Genomic DNA, 22,144 nt, shown 5'->3' with positions numbered 1-22,144 from the left:
ATCCTGCCCATTTGCCTAAGTGAGGCCCCGGGCCTTGAGTTTTTTTTGGGGTTAGGGGTTCCTGAAGCCCCATCTATACGCCCGTAAATAAGATGAGAAGTTTGCGGCTGGCCTTTGGCTGATTTTATGATCATCCAGCTACCCAGCGACTGACATGCGAACTTCCGTTTCTCGGGGCAGGAAATGCAAATAAACAAAAGGAACAGGCAGAATAGCTCCCTCGATGTTGTAGGGGAATTGATTTTTATGGTCTCTAAGTTTGGGTTATTTATGCAACAGCCTTGCAAGAAACACTCTGGATTTGTTTATGGAACTGGCAAATGGCAAAGCCCCACACTCGCGGACCATAAGAAGTTTTGCGGCATCTTTAATGGAACATTAGCATTGCAGACGGGGGCAAGAAAAAAAAAACAAGAGAAGGAAAAAATTATAACTTAAGCAGCAAGTTGATTATGCTTGATGGCCAAAGGCAGCCTGGGGGCGTGGCACGTCACTTCAACGGCCTCCCCATCGCTTTTTGTGCGATTTATTCCACTTCCCTCCGGTGGCTGGTTTCTGGATTCTGGATTCTGGAATCCCTCTTTTTTATTTCGCCTTTTCGGGGTTTTTATTTTAATGCGCCAGCATTAACAGCCCAAGAGTTTTGGCTTTTATTATTGCTCATTTGCACAGTCGTCCGTTGTCCTTGTGCGCCAAAAAAAAGGAGGCAAAAAGCGTGGAAAAGCGGGACGATTGGGGTAACGACATTATGTTTATTTCACTCACAATGAGCGATGGCACTTTGGCCAAGCGGAAATTCCTGGAGTGGAGCAACGATGTGAAACTTCTGCTCTGGGATTAAATAGGTTGGACCAGTTGGCATTCCTGGGACTCTCTTTAAAAGCTCACAAATATTTCCAAAACTTTCGGCTCAATTAATTCTGAAATTTCTTTAAATTCTCCTTTAAAAACAAAACCTTGTCTTTATAACCACTACTTAATTCTTTTAAAATTAATCTCAGAAAAAACTTTGAAATATAATTATATTATAATTTGTCACATATGTATTAGAATAGTTCCTCAATATAACGCTAATACCTTAAATTATATTTTTAATTTCTCCCTTAATAATTCCCTTGATCTTTTAAAATCTAAAGGGTATAATTTTCCTATACCTATTATTTTTAAAATTTTTTTGACTGCTAAATGAAGAAGGTCTTCCGCTCTCATGGGCCTAAAAGTTCATGAAAATTCGATAAGTTTCCTTCAAATAAAGTTGGCTTATGCATTTTTTTACTCTCCCTTTTTTCCTAGGCACTTTTCCAGCGGATTTCTTCGCTTTGCGCTAACCGTTTTTTGCTTTTTTTTCGCCCGTTTCATAAGTTTTAATTAGCCGCATTTTATGCAAACGTATTTAAGTCAACAAAAGAATGCTGAAACGAGGCCCACGCGATAAGGCGTGGCGTAACTTAAAAGGATCCGTCTGGCTGCGAAAATATGGAACATTTTGTTTAAATGCTGCAACTCCAAAGTGTGCGAGAAAATGAATTAGCCCTTGGCTAAGTGGCCTTAACTCTTTTCTAATCGTCATGTGGGCGCTGATGGAGGGCGTGGCACGTTGCAGGTGACAGACAGAAAAGGAGGAGCAAGTGGCTCTCACATCTGCAGTGCACTGCGCTGTTTCCGTTGTTCTCCGCCACTCGTTTCCGTTTCCTGCCTGCAATGCAGGTTCCACTTCCTCCCTTCCATCTCCCCCACCTCATCCATTGCTGATGACTTTTGTCCTTGTTCGCCTTCGGGCAAATATTGAAACAACTGATTAGTTTGAGTGAGCTCAACTTGTTTTGCTTGCTTGTGCGGGGGGTTTTACAAGTACACTCCAAAAAATATTCTAGAAACTTTGCAATTTAAATAAGAATATTAAAAAATGTTTTTAGTTTTGGAAAATGAAGGAAAAGTTTTAGATCCCTTAAAAAATCTCTTAGTAAAAACATTTTTAAAGAAGTGCTGTGCCACGAACTATTTTTCTTATATATCATATTTTATAATATGGTTATACCTAATGGAATAAACATTTCAATATGTAATATCTTAAGTTTCTATTTTATTATTGGTTTTTTTTTTAATTATTGAACATAACCAGCATAAAAGTCCCAAGGAAAGTTTCCTGTATTCTTGGATGCTTTTATTTTCTTACAGACTTTGAAAATTATAAAGCTTTAAATGCAGCTACCTACTGGATTGTTTCTCTCAGTGCATGAATACAAATGTGCGTTTGGGTGTCAGCCTGTGGCAAATCCGTTCTGAAAAGGATCAATTTGCTTATAATTATATGGCAATATATTGGACGAAATCGAAATAGTGAAATATTTATTTGCCACTCTAATTGATGTAAACGAACAGGCGGCTGCCCTAAAATCGATGCCTGAAATATTCATATGTTACTATGTTTATGCTATGAATTTCATGCATTCTCCAATACATGAAATTATAATAGACCCTGTTTATACAACACAGACAAATTCATGAAATGATATTAGTATAGCTGTCAAATTTTTCGAATTTGATATAGAGCTCTATAGAGTAGTAGGCTGTGAAGTAGGCTGTGCCTCAGCATTTCGTAAATTGGGACTGAATTCATAGTCAACTTTCGTGTGTTATCGAATTCATGAAACGGTGTTTATGCACACACGAATTTGCTCATTTCATGAATTGATTTCATGAAATAGGCATAGCATAAACGCAGTATATGTTTCGTCAAATTTGAAAACGAAATACGTATGTATGCGAGCTTCCTGCTAGATTGCCCAGAAGTATGCAATTGTAAATTGCATTTTCTGTTTCTTTGTAATTATATTTGCCATGCAAATGCTGTGTGTCTCGGTTTCCTCCGGAATTCTTCCGCATCCAATCCCAATCCCAATCCCAAATCCCAGGAGTTCGGCTACATTCCGCCCCACCCCCCATCCACAAAACAGCCCTTTTAGACAAACTTAAATGACATTTGAGTTGCAGACTTTTCCTAATGGAATTACAATTTACCAGCCACCCACACACACGAACGAAAAGTTGGGCAAATAAATTTTTGTTGTCTTATTTAACTGGAAAGTTGAGCGCAAATAAACCGATCTGCTGGAAAGGGGGCTGTGGGTAGATGGGCGTGGCAGCCAAAACGTAGCACAAATTGGACTTAATCAAATTGCCAAAATGTTGACAGCCCAAGAAACGAAAAGACTAAGAAATATTTTGCACGCGTTCACTGTTGTATCCGCCAACAACTTTTCACTAAAGAACGGAAAAAAAATGTTGTAGGCATGGAAAATTAAAAAGTCCGCTTCTAGTTTTCCTTGTTTTTTGGCAATTTTAAATGTCCTAAATTGATTAAAATTTGGTGTTTTAGAAATATATACCTATACTATTTTAATTTATATTTCTTGATGGTTGTTTTTTTATATGAATGATCTTAAGACAGTGAAACTTATTTGCGTGTATGGTTTTTTGTTCTCAAAGAAGCCTAATATTTTTCCTATTTCCCTTCAAGGGCTAAATTAATCAAATGCTTAGCGTTTAGCTGGCCAATAAATGGGCCATCTTGGTCTGGAGTAGGCCATACAAATACGAGGGAAATCTCCAAGCTATTTGGCTAAACAAAATCCTTTAGCAATTCCATTTAACTGCAATTAATTGTTCGAGAGGCTTTTGTGCCAAAGCCAGCCAGCTGACCTACAAATTATGCAGACTGCGAAAGTTGTGCAAGAACTTTGCCATTTGGCTAATTGAGTTGTGCTGCAGGTGGAACATTGAGAACACTGCGAACAACAATGAAAGTCAATTAAGTGGCTAAACCTGGGAAAACATCTTCATTATGCCCGGCGATTTGAATAAGCGCTAAAAATTCATTTCGAGTGACCCAATTAACAGAGCGGCAGTAACGAAAAACAGCAGCAGCAAGTGAAATCGCATTAAGCGTTTAATTACAGAGTCCCTGGCAGCAATGATGTCCCTGCTGCCCTGTCTCTTTCTAATTGCGTGTGGCTGTCTCTTTCTTATCCTGGCTTTCACTTCCGCTCCTAACAAGCGTATCCTTTCCGGCCAGTGGCGTCGTTCAGTCTGAAAAGGATTTTAGCAATTTGCCTTTGGTTCCTTCACACAGGCTTTCTAAAAAATTCTCTTTTTTTTAGCCGCCCCCCACATTTTTGCAGATTGTTAGCAGTGGAAGTCTTTGTTGCCACTGTTGTTTGCATTCATCGGCGGATAGCTGTGTTTTTGTATATTGAGTGGCACTCCATTGTTGACCTGCTTGGGCAACAACTGGGCAGCACCACCTACACGTACATATGAACGCACTGCACCACTCAACTGGGTCAGCCCGGCGAATTAGGGTGGCCCTACTTGAGGTGTCTGCGAGATATGAGATCACAAGTGGGAAGCTTATCTGTCGATAATCCCCAAGGCTCTTAAAGTGCATTTTTCAAAAGAAAACCAGGTCTTTCGATTTATTTAATCCCTATAAATATACCATATTTTTATTGAAAAAAACTAACCCTAAACAATCATGAACTAAATTTTTTCTAAAAAAAAGGTTTTTGATGATACAAAATTTAAGTTATTCCTTATTTTAAAAGGTTTTTCTGCTTTATAACTCTTAACAATAATACAATTCAAAAGAGTAGTGATGAAAGCATTTTTAATTATTTTTTAAATACTTAAGCATGCTTTGGAATAATATGGTAAGCCTTTAAATATTTTATAAAAACATCACCTTAACTTTTCCTATACTATACAAATATTTTTAAATTTCGTGGAACCTAGGTGAAGTGTAGAAAGTAAATTCAGGAAGAATATCTCAGCAATCTTTAGATAATCCTTATAACCTTTATAACTCCACATTGACCCACCCTAACCCACATGGATATATGAATGAAAATAAGAGCAAGGCAATGGGTACACCAGTGAAGACTGGAATCGCGATGGTTCCCCAGAACTGAAAGTGCGTAGTTGTTCCGGCTGTGATATCCGAATGGTTGGGGGAATTGGGACCCCTCACGGGATAGATTTAATTGGGAATTGAACAATTGCGGAACTGGTCGCCCCCAGGGGGGGGGGGGGGGGGGCAAAAGAGACAACTCCGACACAACTCCGCCCCAAAATCTGCATTGGAAATGACCCCAAAGTGTCTGATTAGCCATTCGACATGTGGCTCGTGTCGGCCGCTTTTCACTTCGATAAACAAGCAAAGCGGGCCAAATTGATGCGCTTAATTGGCCTGCATCGAAACCATTGCCAGCGGCAATTGCAGTCGTGTCAGTCGCCATGTCGGTATATCACCATAAAGCCATATATCGCCATATATCGCTATATGTGTCCATAGATTCGCACATATTTATATGCGTGGGCCGGCGCAGGCAAACACAACAACTTCATTAATGGGTGAAACAACAACGTCCCCGTTTTGCCGGCTGATTGACTGATTATGGTCAAGTGGTTGACTGCATAGTGCTGTTGGCCAGCACCAGGAGCACCCCTCGCTGCCCGCCTAAATGTTTATTAATTATCGTGCACATTTCAAACTTATATATTTATCATGCACACGCCGTCGTTAAATTGAGAATATTTTATGCTGGGTGTTAATTTTTATTTCGCGTTTTTCGCATCTCGCTTTTTGCGCTCTTTACTTTTTTTTTCTCTTGATATTGGATTTTATTTTATTTTTATGAACGCTTCACGATCGCATTTTGTTTGGCTTAATTGCGCGTGGCGTGCATACGCGGCGTATGCGTTATGCGCCTCGTGCCCGCCGCCATGCATTACACATACGCACTGGTGTACAGCTCGCCGTTCGCTTCGATTTCGCGAAAATCAACATGTTAAGAGCTGAAATATTTCTGCCAACTGAATACAATTTGTTGTGTGTTTGCATATCGAATGTTGCACTGCATGCGTATGTTTTATTTTTGGTTTCAAGGAAAAGTTGCATGAAACTGGAGGGGGCATTCAGGCCGTTTGGTCAGCTGGAAATAGTTACCAGGATTATTCGGATGGCAAGAGGGCTTACCTGCAAAGAGAAAAGATAGAAAGGGTTTTTAAAATATTAAGCTTGTGATATTATTATAATGGTATGGATAAAAAACAGGTTGAGGCCAATGAAAAAATTTCAATGTCAGTGGAATGCACTATAGTTATCCAGCAATATAAAAAAACAGTTCTCATTTAAATGCAAATTAAATAAATCAATTGCAAATTATTATAATGCGATACAATATATATTACATTAAATGTTTCAAAGGTCAATATATTTATACACATACAGTGAACATTTTTTTTTCAACGTTGTTGTTTTTTGTCATTAAAAAATGTATAAATTTCTAGCTAAGTGGTTTGTTGGGTTTTCCCCACCATCAGCTCCTTGTTTGCCCAACTATTTTTTCCTGTCACATTTCCGCTAAACAAACTCAAATTAAGCGCATCATAAGAAGCCGTCTTCGCGCTAAAGATCTATTCTCCTCTCAGTTCGCCAGTTGGCAAGTGCAACAAATGACTTTTTGTCAGCCGAACAATGCCCGAGAAAAATCTATGGCAGCAGCGGGAAAATATCTCGCACTGGATTAGCGATGCGAAGCAGCTAAGCAAACCGGCAACAGGGGGTTAAGGGGCTTTCCCAGGGGCGGCGGAGTTAAATTGCAAAGCAGCTGCACAAAGCAAATGAAACTAACAAAAATAAATGCACAACAAAAAGGGGGTTGGGGTTGGGGGTGTGAGTAACTGAGTGTGTGTTCGAGGAAAACACATTTTTTGCTTGGCGCACATATTTCATTTTTTTTTTTCTTTTTCCTTCGCATTTTCGCGTTTCCTTCTGCCAGAGAATTTTCTGCCAACTTTTTCTACATGCATGGAACTTGCATGGGGAAATTACATTTTAAGCGGAAATGCAAACCCCTTTTAGCAGTCGACTGTCCCTCTTTAATAACTAATTTGACAAAAATAAAATAAAATCATCTAGGAGGAGAGGACAAAATAGATTTATTTATAACTTGCCTGGGGCCAAAATCAATTTTCCATTAAATTTCCTAACAAATCATTGACCGAACTCTAATTGAAAAAAGAACAAACAGGCCACAAATATGAATTCCATTTGCCACAATCATTTGGGGAAGCTGGGAGGAAATGCGGAACCTCGGATTGTTTGCAATTTGCATAAATAGCGGACAGCCCTCGGGGGCGATACTGAATTTTGAAAGTTAAGGGACGCGGAGGAGCAGCATCCTGTCCTGGCTGGAAAAGATTTATGGGCCCATCCAAAGCGGCGCCAATTTATGCCGGAAATTTTTCGACGCATTTCTGGTATTTTCATTGAAATTGAAAACATATTAAATGTACATTAATTTCATATGTCATAACTCTGAGGGCGATGAAGAGGAAGTCGCCCGAAGGCCGGAAATATGATGGATGGAGTTGGAACATTTCTACGACTGCTGACGGAAATGTTTTTAATATTAAACGAGTGTCATTCCAATCATTTTGGGGTGGGTTCTAATTGAAGTGTAATAAAAATGACAAAGACGGTTTACGAACTAATATAAACATATCTCGATAGGGACCTCAAATATCTTATTTAACATATTTATTCTATTAGCAAAGATATTAAAGGGATCTCAATTTGTTTTCATAGCTGGAAAAGCTGAAGCTTAAAGCTTGGTAAATATGTAATTAAGGCATTTAATTCTATTCCCAGAATTTTCTGCGAGTTAAATTTAACTTGAAAAGTTTTCCGTTCTAAGGGGCCCACATTGTGTGAGATAAGATTCCAAAGTGAGTAGAAAGGTAAGAAAAGCCAAGGATTTGTACAAATTCAAAGGAATAAGTAAATTATATATAAAAGTTTTCTTTAAGCTACAGCGTTTTACTTTAAGCTAGATGAAGAAGTTTACCCTACTTTCCAGACCTTCGTGACTATTTAATTGATTACTCATTATTTGATATTTTTCTTAAATCTTGCACTTTCCGTCTGATAAGATTTTTAGATAAACCTGCGACCGAGTTATCTTATCTGTTCATAATGGGCACACAACTACCTTATACCCTTTCGCTATCTTTTCTAGTTTATCGGGTTAAGATCCCACTTAACCATCCCAGGTTCCCCTCACAGGTTCACCTTATCAGCTGCCTCATCATCGACTGTGTCAACACCATCTTGGCCATCATTTTGCATATTTATGGGTCTTTCATTTACCGGCGCAATAGAATTCGTAATGAGGCGCAGGCTGGCTTGAGAAATTGGCCTAATGTATTACATCATTAATTCTGCGCAGCCAAAAGCACCAAGGGAGCAGCAATAATAAAGCCAAGTTGATTATTTTCGCCGAACTTTAAGACTGACTTTACGACTTCTTCCCACTAGATTGGCTTAATTAGAACTGTAGTCTAACACCTCGTAGACCCAAAAAAAACTTGTTTGTGATTTTTATTAGTTTATTCGCCCAAAGCAAAATCAAAGCAAATTCAGCCATAAAAAATATCTTCAACCATCAATTGTTTCGCCCTGACGACAACATTGTCTCCAAGTTCTGGCGTCAGCAAATTAATCCACCACGAAAGCCTATATTTTTTTTGGAATTTGTTTTCTTTGGCGCTGACCAAATAATTTATTTGATTTCCTGAGCACGATCGTTTATGATAAGGGGTCTCAAGAAACGCCGGTTCTCGGTCCCTTGTTATAGTTCTGTTCTGTTTGTTTGATTTTTTTTACCCGGCAACATGATCTTGTCTATTTCTCATTCCAAAGGCATAAAAAACTTGAAAGTTTTTTTTATGAAGTTTTGGACATTTTGGGCTTTCGAGAGGTTGGCTTCAGCCTAATTGACAATTTCAGCGCGTCTCCATCTCTGCTTGTCTGATGAACTGCCCCAACGCACCCAAAACATATTTTATATGGTTTCGCCTTATTGTTCTTGACAATTTTTGCATGTCGAAGCCGAAAGAAAAAAACTTTTTTCACCGCTTTCTTTTGGCATGCAAAAAAAAAGCGTTGAGTGCCTGTGCCTGTGCAATCATAATGGTGCCATATCTCACCGATTTGAGTCGGGTATATTCCGTAGTCGGCGTTGGGTGAAGCCATAACAACTGATTTTACGAGTATGTTCGCAATTTGAAAGTTTTTCGATTTGTTATGGGCAAAGCGACGCGTTTAATGCTCTTAAAGGTGTGCGAACGAGGAGATTATGATGTAATTCATGCTAAGTCGAAACTTGGGTGTTGGCAATTCCGATGACTGCGAATTTGGAAAATGGAATATTATAAATTCATGGGGATAAAGTCATCGAGGAACCCCTTAAAGCACACCTTTTATGAGTTAAGAAGTTGAGCTTTTTAAAACAGCAATTTGAATTCTGCAGAAAACGGAAAATCCATAAAAATGGAATTAAATAAAATGTAAGCATTGGATTTTTTGACTTTAATAGATTTCCTTAGAAATTAGATATAAATTATGTGCATATCAATTTATTTTGTTTAAGGTAATAAAATTTTAAACTGTTGATAGTACATTTTAAACATACAAGCCACTTTAATTAGTTCAACTAAATTGTTATTTTTGTTTATTTCTTACCAGATTATTGCCCCGATATTTGCTAAGGTCAGCTCGAGAAGAGTTCTCAAAATTCGTTAAATCATGCTTTTCATTGCCATTACAACACATTCTTACAACGCTGTACTTTGCTCCGTTACCGTGAAAGACATAAAAGAAAGGCAGGGAAACGTTCGCAGAATGACACTTCAGTTTAATGAACTGGCGATTCGCCCAGACTGTCGCGAATCGCCAGAGAAAAAAAATGTAAACGAGAACCGAGCTGAACTCAAATGTCAAAGTCAGCGAATCCCAACAAGCGAAGAACCCGGGGTCCCATTACCAGAACCCAAATCGTGGTAATTCCCGAGTCAACTCCACCTAACTGCGCATAATTAAGAGTAAAAACCGCAGAAAAGAAAACAATTTGTTGCCCGATGGAAGTTGTCGAGCGGTGGACCTGCGGTCGGGTTTGTTGGGGATTTCGGTGGCGTTTGCCCGCCAGTTTGCCAAATTATCGGTATGTGCGTGCCCTTCTGGCCATCATCATCATCATCACCATACTACCACTGCCGTTCCAGTTTCCAGGACCCAGTTCCCAATGGCCAGGATTTCGCTTTGAGTTCGGGAACATGGCAGACCCGAATCTAGGGGTTAAAGCTGGCCATCAAAAGCGCAGCTGGAAAGCCAAACATCGACTTAATTAGGAACCGGCCTCTGTTGCAGATTCAAAAGGAAATATTAAATGAAAAGAGGAAAACTCCTGCTGCCGCTGCTTTTGTCGAGCTTAACCCAGCAAAGGGAAAATTCTAAGCTTTTGTGTTTTGGCTAAAAACTTAATGTTTTGTTATTATTATACTATTATCTTGCCAAATGTTTACTGCGCTTTTTAGCTAATTTCATTATATACACATTTTAAAAACAAATATGATTATTTGCCAGTTAAAAGCAATGTAAAAATATTATTAAATATTATATACAATGTTTTCTAATTTAATGTTACTATGTTTATATAAAAAAACTTTAAGGTAATGGCCTATATTTAAGATATTTTCTTTGATTTGTATTACTTTAAACAAGTAATAAATTTAGTTGTTAATTAAAAAATAAATATATTGCTGAATATTATTTTGCATGTTTTTATAAAAGTTTCGATAAGACATGGTATTTAATAAATTAAATATTTATGTATTTATATAATATATTTAATTTTTTCAAAAATGAAAGCCACCTATATATTTTGTATGCTTCTAAAGTAGATAAAACATCATTAAAAGTATTTAATAGGTTCTTTTCACTTTTATAAAATACTTGTATTTCTAAGAGCTTCAATGCCTTGCGAAGGGTTAAAAGGAGTCTGGCAGCAGGGCGTATGCGCAATGGCCCAGCACTAGGCACAAAGGCCAGCAAAGAGTGAAACTTTTGGGTGGGCGAGCCTTATAATAGGCCGCCTTTCTGAATGGCGCCCAGGTCAAGGCCGAGCCACCGAATCACCACCCCCCGCTGGACTTTTTTCGCCCCAGGCAGACAGGAAGTCGAACTACAGCACTTAGCCGCTAACCCCACAAGTATCAGAATGCCAAAGCCAGCCGATCGATTAGATTGCCAGCGATTTATAAACAAAATGCAAAATGCTAGAATGCGCTCGTAAAACACTCGTAGCTCCCTGCTCCGATTCGATTCGATTCGATTCGATGCTGTTCAATCAACGAAATTAAACCTATCGTCCGACGCCGTCTGGTCGTCGATTTGCCAGCTAATGTCAACAATTTATAATGCATCGACATGACAGCCGACGGTATTCAAGCGCCATCGCCTCATCGCCAAGATCATCATCGTAGAGCCAAGAAAAACTGACGAGCTGAACTGTGCTAAGCTGAACTGAGCCCACTTCGGGCATGTTGCCTTCTTAATGGCAGGCCGTTTGCTCACAAATTGATTTTTATTACAGAATATATGGCTTAGAATTTGCCACAAAATAAATATTCAAATTTGTGAATTTTTCCATGTAATGGCTTGGCATTAAAAATTCCTAATGAATGAGTGCCGTCAGCGAGTGAGATAAATGAAGTGGCAGTAGGATAAACAAATGGATTAGGTTGATTTTGGACTACAGGAAATTTAAACTGGAAAATACTTGAATCCAAATATATGAAGCATATAATTTTTACAAGTTTTTCGAAGAAAAGAATATTATTTAATTCTAATCATAGACTTGTATTTAATTATTATTATTTTAATAATCATTAATCTTCTACGTAGATGCTTTCAAATGAAATAATTGATCTGGTTAAGGCAAGATTCTTCCAGAATTCCCAAAAAAATCAGCCAATTGCTAGAGCAATGAGATTAATTCCATCAATTCTAAGCATTTTTTGTATACTTTCAAGTGGCCAGCCTTAAATTCCAAACTATTCGCGGATCCCATTAAGCAATTAGAATTCCCCATAAAGAACTTATTCTTGGGGGAAGGTTGGGGAGTCAAAGGGAAAGCATAATATGTTTTCCATGAGCTCCAGTGACCGCTAATCTAATCTGGGCTTATCTATTTGAACAGCAGTGGCGTGGTGGAATGTGCCTTAGTTAGCTAGACATGAGAATAAGTTTTTAAGCGATCGCTTAGATGGCCAAAGAAACACCTGGGGGCAGGAACAGGTGAGTGGTGAGTGGTGAGTGGGTGGCCGAAGCTCATGCAATTAGCAGGAATTGCAAATTAATAATCATGTCTCGTGTGGATAACAAGGACAAAAGCTAACACACGACACCCACTTAATACAAGGTGGATTCACATACACACATGGGGGTTTTCCGGGTGGGTTGAGGAGGTGGTCCAAAAGCCATAACCATTTGCAAGCGTATGAAAAATGTATGCGGAGCAAACTTTAAATTCATTACACACACGCAAAGTCAGCAGCAGTTGAAAGGAGGTACATGCACTCACAAAAAATATGTATTTTGGTTTAAGACTTTCGTTAAGATCATCATTGTATCATCATATTCATATGTATAGATCGGTTTCTTATTCGAAAATTATGTGATTTAGTTTTGTAAGAGGTTTGACTTTATAAGAGGAAAAGGAAACCTACGATACATTAATAATAAAGTAAAAGATACTTGTACTTAAGTATTCTTGTGTATTTGTGTTGGCTCGTTAAAGTTCTTAAAAAATGTCATAAAACTGTAAGAAAAATCTATACATTTTCCAATAACGTAAGAGATTTTGATAATATTTAATCATTTAGCATAAAGAAACATCATTTATAAATAAATATCACATCTACATATTTTTCTCAACTTTTTAGGTCCAATAGGAATTTTACCAACACAACATAGTTTAATAATAACATTAGAAAAAGGATTGTAATTTTTTCAGTGCAGAGGGGGAGGGGATAAAGATGAGTAAATGGGGCAGGAGAAAGGTGACAACTTTCCCGCATGGTTGTATTAGTAGTGGTATAAGGGACATGGACACGGGCAGGCCAAGCAGTTTGTTTAAACTGCGGTCGCTTGGCAGGATGTGGAAACACCGCACCCACACGACTGCATAAGCAGTTTCACTTGCGTGTGTGTTAGCACTTTCAATAAGTTCTCACACACACAAACACACTCATTTTCCTTCTAAAATAGGGGGTGGTGGGTGGCCCTGCCTCAACCTCTTTGCTGGTAATTTGAAAAAATTTTCGTGCCTCGGTTCTATTTACGCTTTTATCTCTGTGCCACATTACGAAAAACCCCTCCTTCATTTTTATACAATTTGTATTTCTTCATTTCTATTTGCTAGCTTTATCCGCTCTTTCTTTATTATGTGAGAGTGTCTGTATTTCTTTTTGTGTAAGTGCACTGGAAAAAACCATTGTTTAAAGAGGGGTTTGTTGTTGGACTTTATTAATCTTAATGGGAGTTAATAGATATATACATTAATAACTGATTAAACTGAAACTGACTGAAGGCATTAATAAATATGATTAACAAAATGAAAAGTTATCATATTTATTATATTATTTATAGTAATATATTTAAAATTGAAAGGCAAGTATTTTTAACATATTTTCTGAGTGTGGTATAAGTACCTATCTTTATATTATTTTTATGGATTTTGTTATATAATTATTTTAAATCTACTCTTTTGTTTCTTTCAGTGTGTTCGTGTTAACCTTGGGCAGGGCATTAAAACCGTGCCAAGTGTCGAAGGCAGGCCCCGGAGTTGGCCGAAAGCAGAGGAGCCGGACAACTGGACATTTATTGAAGGATCCACCTCCCCCGAGGTCCCCGCCCCGCCCCCTTTTGGCCACCTGAATCGCTCGCTGACTCATTTAAAATTCGGCAAGGTATGTCCATGTGTGAGTGGGCTTGAAATCCAAGCTACTGGCCCATTCGGTGTCCCTTCATTCTTTCTTTCGGTCTAAATGCTCCCGCTTCCTTTTCTTTCTTAGCCGCTTCCCTTTGCTTTCGGCCAACTTCCCCCCCGTTTCATATCTTTTTCTACCTTGGCTTTTTCGTGTTTATCTCACTGAACTGTTGCATTTTTTATGCCATTTTATTTCATTTTTACTTTTATGCTCTGCCAAATGTTTTTTCTGTCCTTTTTTTATCGGTCTTCTTGCTTTTTTGTTATGTTTTTTTTTGCCCCGTCTCGCATTCTCACATCCCCTGCACACACTGACACTCAAAAGTGTATCATTTTTGTCTCAGTGGAGAAGAAGATGGTGTTCTATGGAACTTAGATATGTAGATTCGAGGGGAGTTGTGCTGTAGAACATAATATCATATTTTTTTAATTATGATTAAACTACAAAATAAGAACATTAATTAAAATATGACCTGCCAGAAAATAATTAAATATAAACCACTTAAATTGAGCTGTATGGTTTTACTACATTTATATGCCAGCAAATTTTTGTTTAATGAATTTAGATATGATAGCCAGAAAGCTGTCAACAAATCTATGCTAATAAGTTTTCGGTTTCAGTTTAGTTGCTGCATAAATTATTAGTAACAAAACCCAATTATTATTCATTTAGTTCCCCAGGGTAATCCCTCATCGACTAATCCCGACTAAAAACTCCAATGTTCGCTGCCTGAGATTCGCCTTTTGTGCTGGCTAATGTCTATTTTCTCGAATTTTGGTTTCTTTTTCTGCATTTCGGCATTTTATGATATCCCAGCGCGCATTCTGTCGGTTCTGAGTGCAGGGCTTTGTTTTCCCTTTTCTGTGGGATATTTCCTTTTTTCTGCTGAAGATAGCAATGTATTTTTAGTGGGTTCTGCTAAACGTCTAAAAATATGCGCCATGTCGAGCACCTGAGTGGCACAAAGAGGGGGTCCATTTCGCCTTTTTATTTATGACCCTCGAAAAGCGATTCGTGCATTTGGCTTAAATCTCCCAGGAGCAAGCTGCTCCGCTGAAGGTCATCGTTGGTCACGTAGCTCCTCCTCCTCCTCCAAAAAAAAGTAAAAAACCAAATCGATTTTAACGATTTTATCATTTCTTGGCTTGTAGAAGTTGTCGGCTTAGTCACACTCACTACCTCGAGCCGACAGCTTATGAATATGAAATGCATTCGCACGGCTGGCGAAAAATAAAACAAATTGCAAAAGATACTTGTGATTGACAAAAGTGTGGCAAGGACATTTGGCGAGTGAGCAGCGCTGACGACATTGCCACATTAACGCTAATTGATGGCCAAGTCTTGACCGCCGCCCCTTATCCAGTGGCCAAGTTCCATTGCCCTGTGACAGCTCATTAATAAGCGGATTTGGACCTTCCCATCGAGCATGTCCTTTGGCCTTCGCATTGTGTTGACGAGCTAATCTACTGCATAAATCTACAGTTTTGTTAACAATGCCAACAAGGGCACAGATAGCAAAAAAGGCAATAAGAACAGCCAAAATGCACGCCGCAAAAATATCTACAACATTTCGGTAATCAAACAAATTAGCACTATCTCCGTCTTATCACTGTGACATTTCATAATACCGGTAAAAGTATTTTTAGCCTATCGAAACTTAAACTGTTACTACAAAAATGTATTAGCAAGTCAACTTTGTATTATGGCACATAACATTTTTATTTACTTTGTCTACGCTAATTATGATTTTCTTGACCTTTTACAAAAGTTATTGCAACATTCTAAGTTTACGGTAAAATTATCTTCTTATTTAATGGCCATCAATCATTTTAAAATATAAAAAACACATAATAATATATTCACAAGAAAAAATTAGTATTGCAACAACTTTGTTTAATTTAAATTATAATTATATTATGATTTTTTAAAATTGGTTTAACATTTTAACAGCATAAGGCAACAAATATTGTCTTATCAAATACCAGAATTTTAGGAATTTAAAAATTCTTAAGGAAACTAAAAATTTGAGACATTAATTAAATTTTTTAATTTTAATATTCCTATCAAAAAATACACTTAAACTTTGTCCCATTTATATATTTCCATTAAAAAAACTAGTTTTATAACACATGGCATGTTGCCAAGCGATAAAAAAAATCATATTAGCATTTTATGATTGATGGCTTTGGTTGGCACTGATAAGCCAGAATTTGCTAAAAGACAGTGATAAGAAAAACCGCGAATTTTGATATACTGACATGCTTTTCTCGGTGTAGCAGTCGAGGGGTCAATGGTGGGCCAAAGGTCGTGGGAGTGGCAACATCATTGGGGCAGGTCTCGGCACTTAATTAGAATTGCGACCGAATAGAATAGAAAAGCCCGCGAGAGAGAGTGGGATAATTTATGCAGCCAAAAGGAAATGGACAAGCACAAAAATATATATTTCCCATCGGGTTATGCAAATATCGCCCGAAAATCCAGAAATCGAATCGAAAATCGTTCGACTTAATTGTACCACTTCATGTTTGATTTTCACTTAGCCAGTCTTTTGCGCCGGCGAGCCACTTACCTTTCTTAGATCTTCGCAAACAATTTGAAATGCAAATAGGATGGGCTGCCTGCTTTCCAAGCTCACTCGTTGAGGATGGCCCGATGCCAAAAGATATATATCATATATATATATATATATGTGAGGTATATAGACTTCTTTCGGTTTCCGCAAGTGACAGACTGTCCGATTTCGCGAGCACACGGTAAATATTGAAACTTGATATTTAGTTTTGAGCCAAAAATCAAGCCAATTAGCGCGGGAAATAACACACGGAGTGGGTTTCGGTTTGGGTTTCGGTTTCTGAATGGGAATCGTTGTGGGAATCGGAATCGTTGAAGGTGTCAGGCTAATCTAACCGGCACGACCGAAATTTCACCTGCAGCAACACCTGCCAATAAGCCAAGAAGCCAAAAAACCAAAAAGCCAAGTAGCCAAGTTGCACTTGCAGCTAATTGTAAGTGGCACTGGCCAATCGCACTTGTTGTGTTTTTGTCGATCGGAAGTTTTTCGACCGAAATGAGAGGTTTGTTCGCTTTTAGCCAACTTCTTCTAACGGCCAAGAGATTCGAAATGCCGGCAGTTTCAAACGCTGCTTTCGCTGGGAAACGCGTGTGTTCGCCACGAACGGAAAATTGCGACTGGCAATCGCGAAAGCAGTCGAGAAGGCAAAGCTCGCCACTCTGCTGCCGGCTTGCCAGAAACCGAAGCGAAACATAAACTTAGAGTTTTGCCGCTCAGTGTTGTGACGTCGCTGCCGTGATGCTGTTGTTGCCAAAAGAGAGGGAGCCAGAGAGCGGTACACTGAAAAATAATAAGGTTCTGAAAAATTGAACTTTAATGGTTAAAAAACCCGTAGTTTACATTTTAAAACACCATTTATGTTGCTGCTAAACTCATTTTAACTTTTAAAAATCAGTTAAAGTGGTTTATTGAAACGTTAAATATTAGTTAATAATTTAATAAAAAAATAAGGAATAGTTTTTATTAAAATCTCTTAAAAATTTTCAAAAAGTAAATGTTTTATAGATAGTTTCCTATTTACTTTATTGACGGTTCGAAGTCACCGAACATAAAGAAAATATGCCTAAGGCTTATAAGTATTTGTGCTTCCATAAGGTGATGTTTTTTAAATAAATATGTATAACTTTATTTTTACAAAGTATCTTTTATAAGAAATTTTAAATTAAAATGGTATATTTACATAAATTTTAAATAGGTAAAAAAAACTGTGATGCTCAAAACTGAATTATTTGTATACTTAATAAATAAAATGTAAATGAAATGTTGAAATGGTGTACTATCTGATAAATTCTTTACTTCTATAGAGTGTGTAGATGGTAAAGAATTGTTTTATAAGAAATACTTTTTATACCTACTTCAATTAACATTAATCCATTTAAAGTTCAAATAAATAACTCTCACAATTAATTTAAAAACTTTCAAAGTTTTAATGTTTTACCTGAAGTTTTAATTGATTTTTTGCAAAAAAGTAGTAGTTAAGCCTTGTTTCCAATTGAACCCACCAATAATATTCGTTGAGTGAAGAGAGCATCCACAGTGGAGCCTACTCTTCTCGCCGCCCCCAAAAGCCAAAAGAAGAGTACATGATTTGCTCTTTTGCAAAATTGCCGGCTTCGAATGTTTATGTTGCTCCGCGTTCCAGCAACATGTTGCTAAGCGAAGTTTGGCGCGCTTTTATTTATTTGAAGTCTGCTCCCTAATTTGAGTTGTTTGGCCGACAACTAGACCCCTTTTAATGGCTGATTTCTGATTTATTATTCATACAGTTGATTTTATTTTAGTTTCGCTTTAGATTTTCATTTTGCGTCGGCTGCCGCTCGCCTTTGCTTATTTATAAAGACATTTAAATTTATGGGCGCCGACTTTTTTTGCATGAGATCAGAGTGCTGTGCTTGGCCCAGTTAAATTTATGGGCGCAACGGGTGCGTCTTGTCTCCTCTTCAAAACTAAAAATGTATGTTTTAAATAACAAAGCGATAAACCGAATTCTTTGCGTTACCCAACACAGAAAGTGTTGCCAGCGGATTTTGTGTTTACCTTCTGCGGCTTATTCTAGAAGAAAAAAAGAGAATACCAGTACTAAAATTCCTGACCACATTCAATGCAAACAAATGACGCCATCTGTCTGCCGGTGCCGCCCATATTTATAAACAATTACGTAGCGGCAGTGTTAATGAATCATACAAAGGTCTTGCGAAATTTGCATACTGATACAGAATTATTCCGGGAAAATTGTAATACTGTAATCCCATTAATTAGCCCCTATTCAGAAGCTGCCAAAGTTTGAAGAACTTTTCGTAGGACTTTAACAATGTGAAAATTAAAAGCTCTCTAGCTTCAGCAACTTGTTGCTTGTGAGTTTAACCAAATGGGGCATAAACACAGTACACAGTGCTGAAAAACAACAGAAACAGCAAAAACATTCAAATTTCAAGTACCTATATCAAATTCGAATTATTTATTACAAAATAAAATAAGGGGTGGAGCTTCTAGCATAACTCCATCGATTGAATATGCCCAAAGAACACGAGAGCATCCAAAGCAACATCAACAAGTGCAACTTTATACACAACAACAATGTATTCAAGGAGCAACATTAACATTTTCATTGCTTGTGCGAGCCTGACCCATTTAAAAGAAGAATTTTAGACCGATAATGAAATACCCTTGTAGATATAAATACTAAAATGTAAAATGATATACTGTATGGTAACAGGTGGAACTTAAATATTTATTAAGCTTGATACGTATCATTGTTGTAAAAAAGATTAAGACTTTAAGACCATAGGCCAATGGGCGTATACAAGTTTTTACCTTGGCGTGTCTTGGAGATATTCTATATATGATAATATGGTCTGATAAAATGTTCCTTTCCTGGAATCAAAGCTAACGTTTGAATGAAATAATAGCACCCTCAACAAATGTATAAGGCAGTGAAATTCCGGAGTATATTGGAAGGAGGAGGGTCACCCAATCACCCAATAAAGTGGTCAAATTGACGGACCAGTTTATTATTAATCTGTTGCACTTTGTGAGCTGATAAACAAAACGGAATGTTTACAGAACGAGCAACAAATTGAGCGCACTTGAGGAAAAAATATTCGAAAAGGCGAGCAAGCAAAATGTAAACAAAAAAAGTGATTTAAAAAATTATGAAAACCCCACATGAAGACAAATGGATCATAATTATGGAATGGGGAATAGTTTCCCGAACGGAAAATGGATAATCGCGAATCGAAATAGATTAATTTATGGTACGCGAAAGAGTTACCATGCTTGGCCACACAGGATGATCCATGCTGGCTAAAAATAGGGATGACTTCCAAAATCGAAATAGAATCGCCAGTCGGGTGGGTGGGGGCGTTGGATGTGGGTGGGGCCGATCTGGGTGTGGATGTGGGTGGTGGGTGGTGGGTGGGGTTGGGCCGGGTGAGCGTGTGCCATCTGCTCTGGACATTGGCATTGAGTGGGTGGCGTGGCGTGGCGCCTCGCTGCCAACATGTGTGGCGGCTGCCCCCAAAAAATCTGTGCATAAACATCAGCATTCATGTAATGTTACGAGCATACTACACCCAGCAAAAAAAATATTAATATAACACCATATCGTAAGTTATAATTTATTCTTAAGCACTCAAACTTTCATAACTTAAGCTTTCCTAGCTCCTAAGTATCATGAAAATCTATTACCTCGTTTTTTTAATAAGTAGAAATTCATAATCTTGTAAATGGAAATATAGAAACAGATATTTAGGCACAGAATATAGAGTCAAAAAGAATAGTTAAAACATATCTTACTTCAAATCTTTTTAATTTAAACCTAAATATATATAATATATATAACACCTAAACATTGATATCTTATTATATGTATTTTAAAATATTTTTTAAAATATTTTTTTTTAAAGACATTCTACAATTTGTATTAAAAATGTACCTATAAGCATCCATAAATTAAAAATTAATTAAGAACATACATCAACTGAAATGCTTATTTGAGAATACAACTACAGAATTTTGTTTATGGTGAATGTCTAATAAAATCAGTCTATTTTTAATGGCCAGATAGTCACGATACTAAATTCCCCAGAGAAACTATGTGACTACATTTTTTTTTGCCGGCCATTAACACCCGGAATATTGGAATAAAAACTACAATGACGATCTTCAAGGGGGAAGGTCGCCCATGATTTATGCGATAGCTCAACTCTTTTGGGGTCATCAAAGGCCAGGCCCATTAATTCCGTCTCATTTGTACCCCTATACGCCTCCGTTTCGATCTCGATATATTCCGTCCATCGACACTCAGCATTTGACTCCGTCAAATGTTGGCGCAACTTTGGCAGCCGTATCTAACTTTATGCCCCGTATTCTTGAAATTTATGGCAATTTAAAGATTTCGCCAGCTGCTTCCAGGGGAGAGCCCAAACGATGATTCTATCGTGACATTGACCCATCGAAGAGGTCCCAGCACGTGGACCATAGCGCGTTTATATCATTTAAGAAATTACAATTTAAGTTACTGAAACATACAGCAAAATTATTGGGTAAAGGTGGGGTAAAATATGTTAAAAAACAAGCCTCTAATAGAGTAGAAAGACCTTATTACAACATAATATTTTAATCCGAATAGATTGAAAAAAAACAGACCTTTTCAAAAAGGGGCTAAAGATGAAAGCTCTGATAGGCGTTTTTATTTCCGGTGCAAAAGCTTCTGCTTCTAAGAAAAATGGAAATAAATAAATTCCTCCGGGGAGATAAATTTCTTGCACAAAATTATTTACGTAATTCACTGATGATAAAAAATTCGAAACTTGGGTTTTTTGACAAAAATGAAATAAAAAGAAATACATTTTTCTGATTTATTTCCTATTTTTATACCGAAACAAAAGTATTGCTTTTAAGGTTTTTTGTTGTCTTATTTATGAAAGGCATATTTTTGTATTTTTTTCTGCGACTGGTGCTTAAATCTCAGTCTTATCCATTATAATCCTAACTAATAATACGAGGAACACCGTTAGAGCTAAATATATTCCTTTGGTAGACTATTCGTTTGAACTCCTCATGCTTGAAGGAAACGATAATAAAAGTAGTTTCAGTAAAACTTTCGACAAGTTTTAAACAAATTAACCCAGACAAATAATCCCCGAATCAACCCCACAATTTCCTGCCCATTACAATTGCCAGATGTAGCAAATGTCTAAAACTTTTCGCACATTTCGAATATATCCAAATATATATGTTCGGAAAAAGACCGGCAGGCGCAACATGTGTCGGTGCTCGGGGTTTTGCGTCTGGGTATGCTCCACTAATAAGAGCAAAAATTCGGTCCAGAATGATCGCCACATTTTTGAACCGCACCACCGAGACCCCAAATACGAAAAATCGAATCGAGAAAACACAACGATCATAAAATGCGAATAAACATGAAACTGAAACTTAATTTGTAAAATATGCAAACTTGCACTTGCTCCAAGACAATTGCTCAATAAACGCAGCAGATTCCAATCATATTTCACTGCCGCAATATAGTTAGGGTTTATATGCTGCAACCATAAACAATTGAAGGTTACAACTCTGAGTCATCTGGTGAGTAATGCACTATGCAAATCCGAAAGCGAAGTAGTGAGAGGTACTGATGAATACCTTAAAACCAGCCGGCTAACGTGTTTCCAATTATGCAAA

General features: G+C 37.5%; 1 protein-coding gene across 2 annotated transcripts in view; it reads right to left on the bottom strand.

Moving 5' to 3' along the window:
• The window catches only part of LOC119552488 (trichohyalin), a 47,327-nt gene extending 30,254 nt beyond the window's left edge, over positions 1–17,073 (bottom strand). For both annotated transcript variants that reach the window (XM_037862086.1, XM_037862087.1), the window contains exon 1: positions 16,460–17,073. The gene's annotated coding sequence lies outside the window, so the exon portion shown is untranslated. The remainder of the gene's footprint in view (positions 1–16,459) is intronic.
• Positions 17,074–22,144: the final 5,071 nt, after the last annotated feature.

The sequence above is a fragment of the Drosophila subpulchrella genome, chromosome 3L, assembly GCF_014743375.2.
Source record: "Drosophila subpulchrella strain 33 F10 #4 breed RU33 chromosome 3L, RU_Dsub_v1.1 Primary Assembly, whole genome shotgun sequence".
NCBI classification, from domain to species: Eukaryota; Metazoa; Arthropoda; class Insecta; order Diptera; family Drosophilidae; genus Drosophila; species Drosophila subpulchrella.
Note: the sequence above shows the minus strand (reverse complement) of the source record. Positions and strands in the feature narration are given on the sequence as shown.